At 42.3% G+C, this 19,205-nt stretch overlaps 1 pseudogene; it reads right to left on the bottom strand.

Moving 5' to 3' along the window:
- Positions 1–8,392: 8,392 nt before the first annotated feature.
- LOC145393892 (5S ribosomal RNA) lies at positions 8,393–8,513 on the bottom strand (annotated as a pseudogene).
- Between the last annotated feature and the right edge of the window lie 10,692 nt (positions 8,514–19,205).

Consider the following 19,205-nt stretch of genomic DNA (forward strand, 5'->3'; position numbering starts at 1 on the left):
AGCCTGCAGTGGAGTGTTAAGACTCACAGCAGTGAAAGGTATGTCACTGCATACTGGAATAGCCACACCCCCACCATGACCCTGTCCAGGAAGAGGATCTGAATAAAAAACCTGGTAACCAGGTGGACTGGGAGGCGCAGCATCACCAACCATTGTCTCTTGTAGGCAAACACACACAGGTGAATACTCAGCCAGAAGCCAACGGAGTCCCAGTTTGCTCGTAAACCATGGCAGTTCCATTGAATAATATTAGCCATTAAAACTATTGAAATAAAAAGGGGCAGGAGAGAGGGACAAACAAAAAACCATGAAAAAATACTAAAAATATTAAAATGGAGGAACTATATACACAAAAGAAAGGGTCACTTAGTGGAAACCACTGAACGACCCTGGGAGACAATCTTCTTGGGAATGCGGATATGCCCACTAAGGGGCTTATCACGGGCTCAGCATGGCTTGAACGAGGGCCTGGGGTCTGCGAAGAGTTGGGAGACTTCACAGACACCTGTCGCTGCCCAGCAGGAGTGGAAGTGCTACTCCAAACCCTGCCCGGGGCCCCCACTGAACCAAGAGGTCGAGCAGGAGGGATTGGGGTCATGGCCTCCAAACATGGAGGGGGCAGGACAGGATCCTCTGAGGTAACCGGAGGAGGAACATTCGATACCCCAGAGGAAGAGGTGCCAGACTGACCTGACACCCCAGAAGCCCCTGAAGACCCAGGAGCAGGGTCCGAGGGCTGTTGCACAGATGGACTAACTACAGAGGATGTGGACTCCACGACCGACACCTTGCTTGGAGGAACTTCAAGACTCAAAGATTCTGAGGAACCACGATGACATTTAGCGAATGAAGAATGTGCACCATGACTACCAGGGGATACCATAGATGTAGAGGTCGAGTCTTGAACTGTAGTGGCAACCGTCTCAAGTGCGGGAGATTGTTGCACTGGCATGGAATCAACAGATGAAGGCATAGGAGCTGACACAACAGGAGGAACTCGGGTCTGCTGCTGGACAGGACGACGAGGACGGCTATGACCGGACAAAACTGATGCATAAGACACTCCGTTATGGAAAACAGATGACATGGCTCTACTCCTGGCTTCAGCAAAGCTTTTTTTTTTCACGATTACGGATGAGAGGATCTCCTTCTCCAAGCAAAACCAGGCACAGTCTTTAGATGAAGCAGGATGTGCCTCACCACAGTGCAAAGAACAAACAGGTCCAGGACAGTCCTGTCCTGCATGAGTGGATGCCCCACAACTGACACACACCACTGGGAGGCCCTGTTGCAAACGACGACAGACTCGCCCAACATGCCCGTACATCTGACAGTGGTAGCAGCATCGTGGATTTGGTACAAAGGGTTTGACCCTAAGGGACAACCAAGCCACCTTGATGGATGAAGGGAGAACAGTACAGTCGAACATCAGCAACAAGGATGTAGTTGGGGTAAGAACATCATCAACCTTCTTCCGAAACCTCTCCACTTTAACAACCCTGTGGACCTGGAGTTCTTTAAGCAGCTTCTCTTCACTGTAACGCAGTAAGTCTTTGGAGAAAACAACACCTCGACTATGATTGAAAAAGGCATGAGGAACACAAGTGAACAGCGCATCTGGGTCCTTACACTGGGCAGCCAGCCGGGAACCCTCTTCAGGGGATGTAACCTCCACTAGGAGGCTACCATCCCTGTGAGGTGAAATCTTCGGCTCTCTCCCACAGATTGACATAATGCGCCGATGAACAGTAAAAATGTCCAGATTCCCAATAGGCTGACCATCCAAAGTAAGAATGGTGTAGTACCTTGGGAAATCAACCCTCTCAAAGACACCCGGCAGGACCTCACGGGCATGTCCACAAGATGTTGTCTGTTGCCGGCTCTTCTTCTTTGTAGTGGCCACTGACTGCAAACCACTGGAACCAGGCAGGCATGGTTCCAGGGTGGCAATATGGGCCTCACCAGCCAGAGGCACAGGTGGCACACAGGAGGGAGACTATGAAGGATGGTCAGGGACGGAACCAGGGTCGTCAGCTGCAGGAATGGTGTACTGAGCCATATTTATAATAATAACCACCTTCATTCCTCCACCCACCATGGAGCCCAACAAGGGGAGGCCATTTGCCAGGGAAAACACCACCGGCGACCCCAGAGGTAGTGGGAAAGTATACGCAGGTAACCACCAAGGGACCCTGACAAGGGTGACTTCAGGATGATAGGAGCCACCAGGTCCCCCAGTGCCCGCTTGACCCTAAAGCCACTAGGTGACTAGCCTGGATGGCTAGCTAGTGACCAGCCGATTGACCTGGTCGGGCCCAACCAGGGCACCCATCTAGCCAGAATAAGGGACCAAAGAGGTGTATTGCTAGCAGCAGGGAGCACCATGCAGCATCGCTCAGCCTCCAGGACTCCCGTCTCCCAGCATTACGGGACGCCACGCACGGCAAACACGTGGGGAGGCAACAGTCCCACGCTAGATGGCAGTAGGCCTCCTCCACCAGTGATGTAGGGGGTGCTTGGTCCACGAGACCGACAAATGCCGAACCCTACAAAGGTAGGCATGCCTCCCAAGTAGGTGGCACTGCCAACCACGCTTCAAGCCCCACCACCACGTTAAGGTGACCCCCTACAGTGGGGTTTTCTGTTGCTTTCTTTTACATGTTTTCGGAAAATCTCCTGCACAATGTCCAGGAGCTTGTGGTCCCAACAGCTTTCCTGGCTTTTTATATCTAGATTATTCCAATTTATATTGTACTGAAATATCCAGTTAGTATAAGTCTTTCAGATTTCTTCTCCATTGCATATAGTAATGCTCTTAAACTTTGAATTGTGTTCTCTGCCACGTCTTCATATTCGCCTTTTTCCCAAATGTATGATCTGCGTGGCGTTACTTTCCCTTCAGAAGTACTAATCTCTACTGTGATCAGTTCTATTTGTGAGAGTACATCTAGTTCTATTTCTTTGACCTGCAGATTTTTCTTTGTTAATACCATAATTCCTCCTCCTTTTTTAAGTTCCTATCTCTTCTCCATATATTGTATTCCTCTAGGTTTAGGGTATTGTTTGATATCCTTGATGTTAATTTTGTATCAGTTAAGCAAACAATATGTGGTTCCTTTTCTTTAACCCGCCCAGTCCCGGCCACTTTTTGACCACTGGTACCCCCCAATCCCGGGCAATTTTTGACCTTTTTTTTTTTTGCTAAAACTTTCGCTTTTGGTGAGAAACATCGAAAATTCATAGAGAAATCGCTCACCTGAGGTTTAAAATACTCATTACAGGTAGGAGAGCCTCCTTACTTTACTGGGTTTTCTATCAGGCTGGCGCCAAAGAAAACGAGTTCTATGGGAGGATAACTATTTCACACCACTCATAAACGGTATTTATTTATCTACTGTTACGAATTTATATGTAGTACAAAAGTATATTGGTTTTCAAGCAGTAATATAGGCATTATAAGCATTGTTTCACTCGCTAATACCTGACCTTTTTTTGCCACATTACCTGATCATCATTTCTAACTGTTTCTTCCTCTAAAGCTATGTAAAGTTTGTCCTCCACATTGTCATTGATTGGGGAATCACTCTGGCCCTGAATTTCGTACCGTGGCATGACATGGCTATACTGGCCAGGTCACTGATAACAGGTGAATTGCTGAGAAAAGGGCATGCAAGGGGGGGGAGGAGGTCATGCTGGGTAAGGCATTGTCTCTGCCTGGCATCTTGTTGAGGCAGGTGTCCCGTGTATACGTACCAAAAATGACTCGCGAAAATTGAAAATTGTGGAAATTATGAACCTTGCAATTGCAGGACGTTGAAGTACGTCCTCGGGATTAGCCGTGACAAAACGTGAGGACGTGGAAGTACGTCCTCGGGACGGCACGGGTTAATATAATAATTCATTTCTAGTAATTTAGATACCATTCCATTTACATTAGAGTACATCAACTTAATTATCTTGTTTACATACTTGTCATGACTTGGGTCTACTACCTTCTTTTGAACCTGCAATCCAATTTTTATATATATGGTATATAAAAAAGTGTTTTTCTCTGATCTTCCCTCATTCTCTGTTCTTGCCTCCTCCCTCATTTCTTTTGGCAATCCCAGTTCCTCTTGTGTTAGGCATCTTTTTATCCATTTTTGAAATACTCTTTTTCCATGAGTTAGCATTTTTTGGTATTTTTTCATTTCATCTATTTCGCTCTGAAATGCTTTCTCTAATATGTACACTTGCTCTACCAGCTTATTATGTGTCTCCATTCCACCAGTTCCTGGCAGGAATCATCATCCTACTTTCTCCCTTTATCCAAACAGTACACCTGGGTCTGAGAGACCCGGCCACTTTTTGCCACTTACTGGTTTAGCAGCTACTATATGCCAGGGACCCCTGTCCTTCTCAATAGCTTCCTAAGCTTGGTTGCCGATGCTAAAGGTGGCTGTGTGGTTTTCCAGGTCTCCTTCTGTTTTGGTGTATAACACATTAAAGTCGTGGTCGGGTCTGTGAGACCCAGGTGTACTGGATAAGGGGAGCTGAAATTTACTGTTGTGTGATGCAAATTTTTTCAACCTGTGAAATGCCCTCTCCACACCACGAAGACCCTTCATGCCACTAGCTTTGACACCAGTGCGAGCAGCATTGTGTCGTTTCTTTTCTTACTGGGTCCATGTAAACAAAAATTGTAAAGATTTTTTTCAAAAATTTGCCTAAAATGGTTTAAATATGTTAATTTTAATTGTATATTCATTATTGCATAGTAAATTGAACCAAAAAGGTTGTAGATTTGTCAAGGATTCAGTAAATAAAACACAAGTTTTTTTTTTTTTCTAACACCTGGGTCTGTGAGACCCAGGTGTCCTAATGGTGTATAGGCGCAACTAGGTGTACTGTTTTAGGGTTCTGCTTCCAAATTTGTTTTGCTAAAGATGGTGGTCATATTGTGGTACTAACAGAAAGCTTCTACTTAAAGTTTTGCATTCGTCTACGTCGTAGACAAAACAGTCAACACTGAACAGCTGATTTGCTTGTTCAGCATTTCTGCTACTTCGTTGTATTGTGTTATTGGAATAACACTTTTACTCAAACTTCCTCTTTTATATTAGAACACTATTTAGTTGGACCTAGTACAGAGTTTGACTCATATAAAGATACTTTTTAGGTATAACCATTTCTGGCCGAGATTGGCCCAGTGTGTAGCAACGTGGAGGCACGTCTTCCCACTCTCATGTCTAGTGTGTGTAAAACTCGAGTTAGTGAGGTAAGGCAAGTTGGTTGTTATCTTTCTACCAACGGAAAATAAGTTGGCTAAATCCTGTTAGAAACCATGAACCTTCCCATAAAGCCATGACCGGGAACTGCCACCTCAGATTTTATGCACAAGACAGGTGGTAACAAGTTTACAAATAAAAACTACATCCTTGTACTGGAGAGGTTAAGAACACTGTCTGATGAATCCATACTTCGTCCACTGCAGGATCGGATCCCTTCCTTGAAAGGAGAAGGAGAGTTAAAATTTACTTCCCCATGCTGGCGAAGTACGAGTAGATAAATTAACACTAAGATGTCATAAATATTGCTGCATCATTCATATTTTGTCCAGATTACCAGAACAGAGGTGTGGCAGAGTAAACATGGACGACTGAGCTCTGGGTCGGTGGTGGTGGAGATGGTGGGCAGCTTTCTGGGTCAGGGTCTGTTTGATGGCCACTCATCCAGTCGGTCTAACTACATCCTGGTGGGGTCTTGGCTAATATTTGGTGTGGTGGTGGGCACGGCATATCGCGGCAGCCTCATTGCTTCTCTCAATCTTCCCAGGCAGCCACCAACACCTCAAACTGCTGAGGAGCTGATTAAAGCAGTGGAAAGGTGAGGTGTGTGTAGGGCTGTCGTGTAAAGTGAGGGCATGCAGGGTAGTTCCGGAGAGTGATGGAGTAAGTCCCAGAGAAACAGTTTATGTTATTTAGTTTGCAGCAAAACTATTTTCATTTATGCTTATATCTCTATCCATCAATATATCTATCTATCTATCTCCATCTGTATCTATCAGTCTATCTATCTATCTATCCTTTTACATTTATAATATATCGAAATTATAGATATAATATATTGTAGTCATCACTGGGCTATTGTAACAGTGTGTTGATTTGTAGGGGTTTTACGAAAGAGAACGTTCGTTGTACTTGTCGTAGATGGCAGGAGAAAGATAAAGATGAGTCTTGGTTTTGAGTGCAGTTTATTTTCTTCAAAGGAATTATCTTAAAAGTAATACTGCATATGTCTCACAAGAGCGTACTGAGGTGAGAGCGGTTCCTGGCTAACCTGCTCACTCCTTCCTACTCTCCTCGCCGTCACTCTTCTCTCCTAAAACCCCTTCTGCCCTGTCTCTCCCATTTCCCCCGTATATGATTGGTTGTGTCAAGTATAAGGCACGGTTGTGTAGAACCTTCCCGAGCCTGTGGACTTTCTGATCAGGCGTCACAGCTTGTTGCGTGTGGCATTCCTAACTGAAAATGTGCAAATGCCACTTCCTCTAGTCCTAGGCATGAGTTTCATCTAACTTCAATATTACATGTGCACATTATTAGCTATTATGTAGGTCTAGTGTTATGATATTTTAAGAGTCCTGACATCGCTTGGTCACCCCCCAGCTGGCATACCTACGTCAGCCTGTAGTAACTAATTACATTATAACCGACTAATACATGATATTCATAACAATATTGTAGAGACATTAATATTGCAGAAATATAATACATTGTATTAAAATATTGTATGTATAGTGAAGTAAATACATGTTAGTAAAATATTGAATATAGAATATTGTATAATATACTGCAGTAATATATTGGCACAAACGTGTTTGTACAACAGACAAACGCATATATTTATGCAATTGTAATATATTGACAGTACCATGCCAAGACTAAAGTAAGAGTCACTTATACTAGTATGTATGTAATGTACTTATTATCATCTGTCTATTTATCTGGCTGTATATCTATATCTGTATCTATCTATCTATCTATCTATTTATATCTATCTATCTATCTATATCTATCTATCTATCTATATATATATATATATATGAGATATATTTATAGTGTTATATTGATTGGGTACATGAATATCAGTATATCATTTATGCATGACTAGATTAATATTATATAATATGTTACCCCATAATTTTCCTTATCATTTTTCTCTGTATATATAATTTACACTGTTTACGTATTATACACATTTCACTCACGAGGTCTCACTTGCATGTTTACTCTTCCTCCCGTAAATACTGACTACAAGTTTGCAATCCTTGCCTGCATTCTGTTCATTACCAGTAGCAATATACAAAATACAATGGAGAAGATTATATAAGACAACTAGAGCTGGGCTATACACATAATATGGATTGAACATACTTATACTCTTCCCAGGGCTTCATTGTTTGATTGAATAATTGCATAGTTTAAAACTTAGGTGAAGTCAACTTAATACTTGTGCTCATGTTTAAATCCATCTCAGGTAGTGGTTGGAAGTATTTGTGTGTGTGATTAAGGATGGCATAATGATTGTTTGCAGTTACGGTGGACAAAGATGGTGTAAGTATAGTCAGATGCAATGTATAATCCTGATGATGAAGTATGAGACGGTGTATCTGGACAAATTACAAAAACTGATGTGTTATAAGTGAAGCAGAAACACTGTGAATGTCCAATGCATTGATGATGTGTGAGTTTATCTGGAGCAAATGTGAAGTTGCAGTGCTGATGAATGTCATGGTTTCTTTTGATAGCCACTTCACAAGGAACTGTTCCAGTTAGCTGAAACGTGAAAATGTACGCAGGACAAAGGTGAACATCATGTAAGGATGTACAACACTTTCGTTCAATTATTGATTCACTAGCGAAAGTAACTGAGTCTTGTCTTTTGGAGACCATGATGAGTTCTGTGTCACTGTTGATGTTGATGATGACCAAGGTGTTATTATTCTTAGAAGGAAAAGGGTATATTTGATAGATTGTGAGATTATCTGATATGGATGGTACATGAACTATTACTGATGTTGGTGTTAGAGTAACTTCTAAGTATGGATAATATAGCATGAGATTCCTGCCCGGAATAAAGGCTTCAAACTATGTTTATGTATGCCCTGACTGATTACTGTATTTGACATAGATCGTGAACTGGAAGTAGGGTAATGGTAATCTTGCCATTACCAGCATTTGCAATACCTTTCATCAAAGCTTGATAACCAGCTCTAGTGTTGTCTAACTGGAGTATTTTTTTTCCATTCATTGCCAGACGCCATGTATCCCAGACGGGGTAGCCAAGGGCTTAAAGTTAATTGTTTTACAGGGAGGGGCACTAATCCTCCACCAACCCCACTTGACGTAGGGATGCCAAGAGCATCTGGTGTTCCCAGGCGGTCACCCATCCAAGTACTAACCAGACCCAACGTTGCTTAACTTCGCTGATCGAACGGGAAGCGGTGTACTCAACGTGGTATATTACGTCAATATGTTCCATGATTACTGAGAGGTGTTGAAAAAGTGACATGTTTCTTTCCATTGCATTTATTTTGTCCACACTCTGGTGAGTTATACCTTCTACCTTTGTGAGATTTTTCACAATCGTCATCATTGCTGTGTTCTGACTGTCAACTAGATTCTGTTGATATGTTAATACCTGAGCTATCTTATTAAATTTGTTGTTTATTTCTTGAAGATCTTCCTCTGTGTCCAATCCAAAAACATTCCCAATAATCGCAACATCCAGGTCGAACAAACCGCGCCTCTCACATGTATGTGTGATGTTGTTCATGTCCATGAGTGCCTCCGTTCCATGAGATAGGCTATCTTGGATCATGATGAGCATGGTTGTTTTAGCTTGTTCTAGTTTCCATTTGCTAACTTCATGATTTCAGTCACTTCCTTTGTGGAATGAGCTTCTGAAACAGAACTTTTCATAGCTTCCAGTGTTCTCAGTGGCTTGGCAATGTTCTCCAATCATACCGGCATTTCATATAAGATGTCCAAACTAATTTCAGTACTCATGATATCTTGCACGATTGCTGTCGAGGCCTTTGGGGCTATGAGGCATTCTTGCCTTACCATACGTTGAGGGTCTAAGCAAGCTGATCCTCTTGCTATATAGATGAGAAGCCATGGTATAAGTCCCCTCACCGTTACCTATTGAAAAAATATACATATTAATTAGCTAATACAGCCATGCTGAGGTCGATGACAGTGATGATGCACATTACAACTGGCTGTTGGAGAACAATAATTTTGCTCGTTGTTTCACTTATAGAAGGAGTTTAAATCGATACCTAGCTCCTGTAAATACTGTATTGTGGGATTTGTAGCAAAAGTTGCACCTATTTTTGTTTGTTATGCGGTCTTAATTAATTAATTTTTGTATTGATTTCCTCTCGTTTATTTCATTGTTAGTGTTCGTTTTTTTCCGTGGTGTCTGAGGTTCCATAATTGCTGGCTAAATTTTTTGGGACCCTTTTTAAATGATCAACATGAATTTGTTTTTCTTCGCCACTCTACAGTGACCTAATTACTGCCTTGTTTGCTGTCTTCTTAATTACTCTGTATGGGCCTTCAAATTTCGGTGATAGTTTATTGTCTCTTGTGTGAATGATAATATAGACAATGTCTCCTAAGCTCATAGTTGATTCTTTTGCCTTTTTATTTAAAGACTCCATCAATTTTTTCCTTGGACATCGATAATTGCTTCTTCACCCTTTTGTGTATATCCTGGAATTCATGTAAATGGAATTTAGGATAATCCTCATAATTGAGTGAAGGCAAATTTTCACCTTCTAGAATTTCATACGGTAGTTTTTTGTCTGTCCTGTAGATAATAAAATGTGGTGTGTCTTCTGTAGACACATTTTATGCTCCATTAATTGATGCTTCCACTCTGGGAATCCAATCATCCCAGCTTGCATAATTTTCACTGAGAATGTATTGTAGCACATGCAACACTTTTTTGTTTTGTCTCTCTACCAACCCATTGGATGCTGGATGATAGGCTGACATTTACCTTTTTTATATTGTATTGTTTACATATTGTAAGATTTCAGAATTAATTTCACCTCCATTATCACTTATTAATACCTTCAGGGTAGTGAACCTACATATGACGTTACCTATGATTGTCATTGCGACTGTTTCTGCTGTCTTATCCTTAATTGGGACTAAAATCACATAACGTGAGAGAGGATCTGTAGCAACGAGCAGATACTGATTATTATTGTAAGATAAGTGTAACTTAGCCCTTTCCCGCACGGTAAGTTTCAGTAAGTTTTCTGGCTCACGATTTTTCACTACGAAGCCGCCCGGCCGGGGAATGCGCGCTCGGCAAATTTGAGCAAATTTGAGCGAATGAAACACATTCTTGCCTTATTTTTGCCGCCCAAAAATCCATGTATTCCCATGAAACCTTCCTCAAGGTAGGCATCGATGTTTGTTCTATCTGATAAACATGACCAAAACACAGGAAAACACCAGCAAAAAAAGTTATTAGCTCTGGAAGCATGGTCGAGTAAACTGTTTTCACTTCCCAACATCGCCGTTTGAATGTTTTCCATCATACAGGAAAATGACCTAATAAGTTTTTATAGAGAATTTCAACAGCTTTCTAACGAAACCAATCCGGTTGAGATACGATGTATACTTTTCGAGAAAATGGCCAAAAGCTGAAAGCCATTTTCGGAAAAATTTCACTGACCTCTAAGAGCAAAGTTTTCCCAGGCACCTTATGTTTTTATTACATAGTAATATGCCCCAATTATCCAGCTTTCCCCATCTCAAGTACAAACCCCATACGCTTCATAGTTCTCGAGTAAATCGAAAAAAAGTACTAGGCACTCCGTGCGTGATTGACTTTCTTGATGCGCGCAACGCGTATGCAATGTTCCCGTCTACGTAACAACGAATTCTTATCAGAAATATTACATAGTTATGTATTGTACATATGTAGAATTTACTGCTCTTCATCATGGTTCAAACGTGAAATCGATACGTCCAATAGTTTCCGAGTAATTAGCCGAGAAACAGAGAGTATTACTATGAGCATTTTTCAATGGTAACAGCCGGGAAGAGACACTCATTCCCACCGCCTTTTCTCGCACAAAACGTAACATAATGCTTACATTTTGGTATTGATCATACGTAGAATTTAGTGGTATAGATCATGGTTGTTACAGAAAATCGATAAGTCTAATAGTTTTCGAGTAATTGGCCGACAAAGTGAGGTTAGTACTCCGAGCGCTTGTCACTGATAACAAACGCGAGGAAAAAGAAAAAAAACCTCGCCTTTTACCCCCCAAAACGCTACCAAAGGCTTACATTCTGGTATTGATTACACGTAGAATTTAGTGGTATTGATGATGGTTGTAACAGAAAATCGATGTCTAATAGTTTTCGAGTAACTGGCCGACAAAATGATGTTATTACTCCGAGCACTTGTCACACAACAACCGCTAGGAACAAAAACATTTCTCTCGCCTTTTACCCCCCAAAACGCTATCAAAGGCTTACATTCTGGTATTGATCTTACGTAGAATTTAGTGGTATTGATGATGGTTGTAACAGGAAATCGATAAGTCTAATAGTTTTCGAGTAATTGGCCGACAAAGTGAGGTTACTGTTCCGATCGCTACCAACTTTTACACACATTGTTTTTTCCTTGCACACCTGCCTGAAGACTATGCTACCAACTTTTTTTTCCCCCTATCTGTACAGACTGTTACATCTTCCATGGATGTTTTCCTATTGTTATAACCTACTACACAAACATAACTCTTCTATAGTTACTGCTGTGGAGATTTACTTTTTTTCTAATGTGTAATCTGTAAGAGAAAATGGTTATTTGTCTGAAAGTTGGAGAGGTAATGGTAATAGATTATTATATATATCAACAAAATTTGCAGAACTTGTTGAACGAAAGTCAATGATAGACTACGTGTGTGTGGATGAGCGAATGAGAAGACAAGTGTTGGATGCAAGGGTGTGGAGAGGGTTGAGGAATGGAGTCTCGGACCATCACTTAGTGATGGCCAAGGTAGAGCTGCAAAGAAAGTGGTTGAGGAGGCGAAGGGGAAGACAGGAGGAAGCAGCTCCTGTGAGAAGAGTGGAGAAATTGCAAGATAGTGAGAAAAGGACAGAGTATAAGAGCATAGTGGAAGAAAGATTGGGAAGGTATGAGCTAGAGCAGATGGAAGGGGTGGAAGACGTATGTAAGATATTCACGGAAGAGATAAGCGCAGCGTGGGAGGCGGTTTGTGGAGTGAGGAGGAGATGCAAGGGTGTGCAAGGGACAGCATGGTGGAATGATGAGGTGAAACGAGCTGTGGAACAGAAGAAGAAGGCATATGGTGAATGGTTGGCGAGTAGAGATAGGGGTGAAGATGAGAGAGAGAAGAGAGAGGTATATGTGAGCAGGAGAAGGGGGGTTAAGAGACTGGTGAAGGAGAGTAAGAAGAAAGTGGATGAAGAGTTTGGGAGGAATCTGAGTGTGAAATGGAGGGAGAGTAAGAAATTGTTTTGGAAGGAGGTAAAGAAAGCAAGGCAGTGTGAAAGGGGAAATAGTAGGGGAGTGAAAGATAGGAATAATAGATTGTTGGTGGAGAAGAGAGAGAAATTGAGGAGATGGAAGGAGCACTTTGAGGATTTGTTGAATGTAGAGAGTGGGAGCAGTGTGAGTATAAGTGGTTGGGGAATGGCTGGGAGAAGAAGAGATGAGAGGAGGGAGGAAGAGATCAGCAGGTTGGAAGTAGTGGAAGCGATGAAGATTAAGCTGGGAAAGGCCCCAGGAATTGATGGAGTGTGTGGTGAAATGCTTAGGTATGGGGGTGAGATTGTTGTGGAGTGGATATGGAAGTTGTGTAGATTGGCTTGGGAAGAGGGAAGGGTTCCAGAGGACTGGAAAACAGGTATTCCTCTGTACAAAGGAAAAGGGGAGAGAGAAGTATGTGGTAACCATAGGGGTATTTGCCTTCATAGTGTGACTGGTAAAATATATGGTAGAATACTCATTGATAGGGTTAGGCATATGACAGAGGAGCTAGTTGGAGAAGAACAAGGGGGATTTAGGAAGGGAAAAGGGTGTGTAGATCAGATATTTGTTCTAAGATGTTTAGTGGAGAAGTATCTAGAGAAGGGAAGGAAAGTGTATGCTGCCTTCATGGACTTGGAGAAAGCTTATGACAGAATAGATAGGCAACGTATGTGGAAGGTATTAAGAATATATGGAGTGGAGGGGAAATTGTTGAGTGCTGTGAAGAGTATGTACGAGGGAGCTAGGGCTACGGTGCGAGTGGATGGTGAGCTGAGTGAGTTCTTCGATCTCAATGTGGGACTGAAACAGGGGTGTGTGATGTCTCCATGGCTGTTTAATATATATATGGATGGGGTTGTAAAGGAGGTGCAAGGTAGGGCAGTGGATGTGGGGGTGGCCCTAATGAATGAGGGTGAGATTTGGAAGCTTCTGGTGTTGCTGTTTGCTGATGATACAGTATTGTTGAGTGAAGATGAATGGGAGTTGCAAGGTTTGGTGAATGAATTTGGGACAGTGTGCAGGAGGAGGAAGCTGAAAGTTAATGTAAACAAAAGTAAAGTTATGGTGTTTGAGAGGAATGAAGTAACAGAGTGTGCAGTGAGGTTGGATGGTGAGGATATGGAGAATGTGAGTGCATTCAAGTACTTGGGTAGTGTGATGAGTAAGGATAGAACTTTGGGGGATGAAGTGAGTGAAAGGGTACAGCAGGGAAGAAAGGTTGTTGGTACACTGAAAGCAGTGATGAGAAATAGGGAGGTGAGTATGGAAGTTAAGAAGTCACTGCATGATGGTGTTGTGATCCCTACCCTGACGTATGGAAGCAAGGTGAGGACCTTGCAAGAGGGGAACAAGTCAAGAGTGAGAGCAGTGGAAATGAGTTACTTGAGAGGAGCATGTGGAGTGACGTGGAGGGACAGGTTGACGAATGAAGAAGTGAAGGAACGTTGTGGGGTAGATGTGGATGTGGTTGAAAAGATTAGGAGAAATACACTGAGGTGGTTTGGACATGTGGAGAGAATGGAGAATGAAAGACTGACTAAGATGGTGTATGTAGGTGAGGAGGAGGGAGGGAGAGGGAGGGGTAGACCGAGGATGAGGTGGAGGGATGGAGTTGAGAGGTATATGAGGGAGGGGGGGGTGAGTTGGGGGGAGGGGAGTCAAATGGTGGGTGACAGAGTGACTTGGAGGCGTTTTGTCTGCGGCCACCCTTTGCGGGATTAGGGCGTCGGGCTATAGATAGATAGATAGACTTCCTCCAGGGGTGTTGATCTAGTTAGACCAGGAATTTGAAGATGAGGAGTTATGTAGTGTGTGTGTGTGAGTCAGCTTCTCCCTGAGAGTATGAGGCAACACTGTTTTTAGCACACACCACACTCGTTCACGGAAACTCGCAGCTTGTTTGACATATATTTCATACAATTCCATATGCATTTACACTATCAGAATCACAATAATTCCAGCCCTAAAACACCAGTAATTCTCCCCTCCCTACTTCAGGTTTGCCCCTTCACAACACTCTGTTTCATGCCGTACGTAACGCTTGCTGGCTCCATAATTTCACCAAGCCATCCACAGTATGCTTCACACAATATATATTTATGCCTTAGCTTCATTTATATACGTATTTCCTCTCACACCATACGGCCTACGGGGGGGCGGAGTGGCAAAACCCCGCTACACTGACCATGCATCTGGCTCAAAGGCCCAATGATTGCTAATGGCCAGAATTGCTTTTCAATACATATATGTATGTTCCATCGACAATATCACATCACTATATGTTCACATACACTGTATTATCTCACTGAGTCAATAGGGCCTTTGCCTCGGGCGAGAGGGGGAGAATTATGGACGATTTAAAGGGAACCACGAGCTGTCAAACACCACCGCCTGACTGCTCGACAAACACTGAGGTTGGAGGGAGCGGGCTGAGGTAGATAAGGCAAAGCAGCGTTGCCAATGACTTACCTCGAGAGAGCTTTGGCGACCCTATGATGCGCCCAAAAATCACGCAAATCGGCCTATAAGTTTTTTTCTGACAAATATTTTTGTGCTTAAACCACGCGATTCGAGTGACTGTGCCAGAGCTAATACAAGGCGACGTCACGCGAATCAAGTGACTGTATCTGGGAGGGTTAAGTAAGTCAACTGCGACAACGTCCCACGGTTGGTTAGGTATAGGATATTTCCCTATAGGTGCAGGTGTTAACGTGTAGCCATTGTGTCTTGCACATGACTCACATCAGTCTATATGATTGTAAATATCTTTTCTTAATGATGACCAGTAGTATAACATCCTGGCTTGTCTAACAGTCCTATCCTTGCCAGGATGTCCTGCATGTGGACTATCGTGTATCGTCCTTAGTATGTGAGGTATCATTTCATTAGTTACCACTAATTGTATAAAATTTTTTATATGGTTTGGTTGTCCTGGGTTGATCCTATATAAGGCATTATCAACTATTGTGAAATGTTCAAGTGGTATATGTAGCTTGGGTAACTATGTTCTTGCCACTTTCCAATTTGTATATAACTTTAGACCATGTTGGATCAAATCTCTGTACTTTCGAGCTTTCATCATGGTTTGGGATATTTTCTTTGAAACCTACTGCCACAACATGAATTGTCATTGGGTTCCTTGATAGTGCATCAGCGACTAATTTATTTTGTCTTGGATGTAGTGAATACATACACTGTAGTTTTCAACTGTACATTTCCATCTTGCTCTCCTTCCAGAGAGGAATTTTTCTTCGATCATGCCTGCTAGTGGTTTATGGTTGGTGAATAGGTGATTTTAGTAACCATATACCAAATCTCGAAACATTTGTAATGCAAAGACCACTGCAAGTGCTTCTAGGTCTGTAGTGCAATAAATTTTCTCAGCCAGCAAATGCCATTGGTTGATTTTTTCCATACTTATCTTCTTCCATCAATACGGCCTCTAATCCTTTAACCCATCGCATCCTAGCAAATTTTTCACCAATGGCCCCCCCCCCCCAATCCTGGCAGATTTTCATTTTTTTTTTTTTTTGGCTAAAACCTCTGCTTTTTATGAAAAACATTGAAAATTCAGAGAGAAAGTGCTCAGTTGAGTTTAGAAATACGGTACAGTTAGCAGTACCCTAACCTTGGTACCTTATTCTCTCAGGCCAGGCTCCAGAGAAGACATTTTCTATGGGATGGGTAACTATTCTGAACCACTCATAATAGTTAAATATTTATTTATTTGGTACGAATTTATATGTAGTACAAGAGTATACTGGTTTTCACACAATAATATAGGCGATATAAGCATTGTTCACTCACTAAACACATCAACATATGGCATAGCCTTTTATGGCATTACTGCCTCAACACTTCTGCTTGTTTCTTCGTCTGGTTCATTTCTTCCTTTGTCCTCCACCTTGGGAATCACTTTCACCTTGAATATCATCATTGGAGAGACCGTTGTGTGACACGTCTTTACTGGCCAGGTCACTGCTAACAGGTGAGTTGCCGAGAAAATGGTGTGCGGGGGGGGAGGGGAGGGTCAGGTGGGGCCAGGCAGTATCCCCACTTGACAGCAGATAGAGGAAGGTCTTCCACATATGCCTACCAAAAATCACCTGTGAAACTTGAATAATGTGCAAATGATGGACCTCGCAATTGCAAGATGTATGAATATGTCATCGGGTGTCACCGTGACAAAGTTTGGTGACATATCCATACGTCAACGGGATGCCTCAGGTTTAGAGATGCATCTGTGCAAAATCTAAATGGCTTTGTGAAATTAGGATAGGCTAAGCAAGGTGCACCTCTAAGGCCCTGTCCACACGAGCTGGCAATGCCTGACGGGCACTGCCCGCTGAGCGTATATCCATCGCTTCTTTAGCAGTGTTACCAGATCAAACAGTTTCTGGCGGCCATTGGTCACTACTGGGCACACTTGTTTTGTTGTCCACATGGCAAGCATTGCCTCAACAATGGGCAAGGGTGTTATAGATAGTTTGACAGTGGTTTCCCTGCTTATGACATCATCTACGATCGAGCCCGGCAGCCACCTTCTAAATGTGTGAATTGTAATGTGATTTGGTATCAATGTTCGCCCGTCAGGCACTGCCCGCTCGTGTGGACGTGGCTTTAGTTTATCTTTTAAATCATTAAATGCTAGTTTTTGTTCCTCTCCCCACTGGAATACAACATCTCTTTTCAATAGAAGGAATGATGGTTGTGTTATATGAGAGAATTGATTTATTAAAGGTCTGTAATAGCCAGACCTAAAAAGTCTCTTACTTCATCTACATTTGTGGATTCAGGGAAATCCCTTACTGCTTGTATTTTATTCTCAGACGTGTGGATATCCTCTGCATCTAGTCTGTAGCCTAAGAATTTTATTTGCCTAGAGCAAAACTTGCATTCAGACAGCTTAATTTCCAATCAAGCATTGGCTAGCTTGTGTAGGAGTTTGTCTAATTTCTGTAGATGTTCATCTGTTGTGTGTCTTGCAATTATGATGTCGTCCAAGTAGACAAATATTCCCTTTCCTAGCATTCCAGAAAATGCATAATTCGTTAATCACTGGAATGAGCCTGGTGCTGTTCTTAACCCCATCAGCATTCATTTATATTGGTAATGCCCTGTACTGGTGGAGAAAGCAGTGCATTTGCCTGACTCTTGATCAAGGGCTATTTGGTAACAGCCAAAAACCTGTGGATTGTGCAATTACCTTTTGTTTATCCCACCTTGTGGTGTGCAAAAAATGAAGCAAAATAGTTTTTTTTTTTTTTAGTTTTGTTTATTTTAAACTTGAAGATAAATATCCAGGGCATCATCTGGTGAAAAAATCTCTCTCTCTCTTTCTCTCTCTCTCTCTCTCTCTCTCTCTCTCTCTCTCAGTCTTTGCGTATGGCCAAATGTGAATTTACAATGGGGGGTAGTGAAAAAAAAAATGTTTATCATAAACTTGAAGACAAACGTCCAGGGGATCATCTAGTGAAAAAGAAAAAATCTCCCTCTCGCCGTCTTTGCGTGGCACCATGCGTAAGTTTGCTTAGGAGTGGAGTAGTTAGTGGTGATGCACGGCCAGTACAGTCTGAGCTGTGGCTCGCAGTGCGACGCTACCAAGCCTGAGCTGTGGCTCGAATCCACGGTTTAAGAAAATTGATTGTGGAAAATGTATTATTTACTGGTTCAATATTGTGCAAGATGTCACATAACAATGGCATTGGAAACCGGCCTGGGACTGTGTGTTGGCTTAATTTATGGTAATCTGCTATTGCACGCATTTCTCCGTTTCGTTTGGGCACGAAAAATAATGGGGCATTCCAAGGGGAGACTGATGGCTCAATAATACTCAGTTTTAGCATTTCATCAACATACTGGTTTGCAAGGGTACGTTATGAGTGTGCTACTCTATACACTGGTACATACTGTATATTGGTTGTATGTCCTGGTGTATGATAATCTTGTGTTTAAGGAGCCAGTGTTTATGTCTGCCTCAGCTGATCTTGTGTGCTGTACACCTTAAGGCTGACCAAAGGAAGAACAACTCACTTGGCAAGGTCCTTCCTGTACTGAACTACTGCTGTTGGAGCCAGTGGCAGTGTGAGGTAAGAACGTAACTCTGGTGTCAGAAGTGGGATAATTTCAGTGTTGCAGTGAGTCTAACCTTCAACATGGAAGCAGAAGGTGTGAAGACAAGGTCTCGAGCTGGGTAGGAGGAGGAAATTTCCCTGGCGACAATCGTAGAACTAATACAGGAACAAAATGAAGGGCAGAAAAAACTTCAAGAACAATTGCAGGCCCAAAGTGAAGGACAGAAAGAGCTCAGGAGAGAACTCAAAGAACAATTACAGGCAGAGAAGAAAGGACTCAAAGAACAATTAAAAGCACAAAGTCTCCAATTGCAAGCACAGAGTGAACAACTAGAGACACAACGTGAAGAACAAAAAGAACGATATGAACAGCTTCAAGAGGCATTACAGGAGCAACAGAGGGAAGTACAACTGAGGGTGCAAGGACAGCTGGATGTGTTCATGGGGGAAATGAAGGGAGAACAGCAACAGCTTAAGGAGGAAGTAGATGCTAAGCTAGAGCAGCAGAAGTATGAGGTAAGCAATAATGTGATGGAGTGTAAACTGCATGTAGATGACCAGTTG

This window comes from Coenobita brevimanus, chromosome 25 (assembly GCF_032717465.1).
Source record: "Coenobita brevimanus isolate Jiangsu-jjx chromosome 25, ASM3271746v2, whole genome shotgun sequence".
In the NCBI taxonomy this organism is placed as follows: domain Eukaryota; kingdom Metazoa; phylum Arthropoda; class Malacostraca; order Decapoda; family Coenobitidae; genus Coenobita; species Coenobita brevimanus.